The 1,658-nt window shown below is 57.8% G+C and overlaps 1 protein-coding gene across 3 annotated transcripts in view; it reads left to right on the forward strand.

The window, feature by feature from the left end:
* Positions 1–1,658, forward strand: part of RNF216 (ring finger protein 216) — a 112,598-nt gene that overhangs the window by 107,464 nt on the left and 3,476 nt on the right. The gene's annotated exons all lie outside the window — the stretch shown is intronic.

The raw sequence follows: 1,658 nt of genomic DNA on the forward strand, positions 1-1,658 counted from the left end.
ACCTTTCTGAACTCTAGCCTGCCGTCTGTCAGACTTTCCTACCTTTAATCATGAGCGCTTGCCTCGCGCTGAGTCCTTCACACACTGGGGCTCATCCGTCCTTCCAGCAGCCAGTTTTCCATGAGGGGCTGAGACGCGGGTGCTCAGCAGCTCGCCCCAGGTTACCTATTGCGAGGCGTAGGCACTGCACTCCTGCTTCCCTTCGCTTTCACCCCTTCCCTCTGGCACCAAAGTAGAGGTTTGCCAGCTCCTAATCTGGATACCTGGTAGAACTTACCTTGACATTCACATGAAGGCCTCAGACTGTCCACCAGACCCTGAGTTACTAGAGCCCTTTGTGTTGACTGGCTTAGTGAATACCCTGTAGAGCACTAAGTTCCTCGTTTGGGGTGTTCGCAGAGAGGCAGGGTGACCGCATCTTGGATTTTTTTAGCGTTTTTATGCGTTACCTGGGGGTGGACATGACACCCACCAGCATTCCTCCAGGACATGCGATTCTCTTATGTGCTCAAGCACATGGCAGCGTCCGAAATGCATGATGGGGTCTTAACCTTTGTCACGTCTCCTGTTCCCCTTGCCTTGCTCAGAACAGCTGGCCAGGCGAGGCTGGGTGTCTGATGATAAGGATTTTCAAATGTCGGAGTGGGAAAGAGTCCTTGAGACCATTGAGTCCAGACCATCATTTGAGGCCTGGAGAATGGAAGCGCAGTTCAGTGAGGCGCCCACTGCTGCCCGCAGAGCCCAATCTCCAGGGGCTCTGTCCTAAAAGCTTTATCTGCAAAGAAAGGGACAATATTATGTAGCTGTTCACTCATTCCATCCGTCTTGCTGTTGACCAGAAGGTGAACAATAAACGTAGAACAGTGTCTAGCCCAGCGCAGGTGTCTGACGCTGACTGAGTGAAAGCATGGGGGCTCGTGACCACCTGGCGACCTCACGAACTGCTGTCTTGGCCGGGACATTAAAACCACGCGGAGTGAATCTGCGAACCGTCCACTGCTCAGCCCCACCAGGCGCTGCCACTCCTCTGGGCCTGGGACTCCCAGGGTCCTTCCCAGCTTGTCCTCCGCTCTGTGACTCCACCCACATCTGAGACGTTGCCTGGGAGGCTCAGCTGGTCAGAGCCTCAGGTCGGCGTGGAAAATGCAGACTTACCACTGACACTGCTCCCCCCAGAGCACACCCAGCCGGGAGCAAACACGGTGTCCAGCAGGCTCTTGAAGCACCAAAACTCCCGCCCCCACGTCGGGCACCACTGCCCTTCCCTGCACGTCTCCAGCTTGGCTGCTCTGAACTCCTAGAGCCACAGCTGGAAGACCCAAGACAGACCAGGCCTGCCTGTCACTCAGTGTAAGCGCGCAGCTGAGGCGGGCCAGCAGGGTCCTGCCCTGCTCCGCATCCCTGCCCAGAGCTGCTGCCCTGCCCAGAGCCCCTCTGGCTCCTGCCCCCAGGCTGGGTAATCCAAGTCTGAAGTGCCAGTCAGCATAAGCCGGCCCACCAGGTGTTGAGTTTGGGAAGGGGGCGTGGCGGGGGTCTGTTCTGAACCTGCTGTGCCCTTTCCTCCTGCACCGAGACCTGCCCGGGCTTCACTGGCGGGTGCTGCTGCTTCCACAGCCCACCAGCCTCCGAGGCGCTAAGGGCTGCTTCAGGGCTCGAGG

The sequence above is a fragment of the Myotis lucifugus genome, unplaced genomic scaffold (assembly GCF_000147115.1).
Source record: "Myotis lucifugus unplaced genomic scaffold, Myoluc2.0 scaffold_208, whole genome shotgun sequence".
NCBI classification, from domain to species: domain Eukaryota; kingdom Metazoa; phylum Chordata; class Mammalia; order Chiroptera; family Vespertilionidae; genus Myotis; species Myotis lucifugus.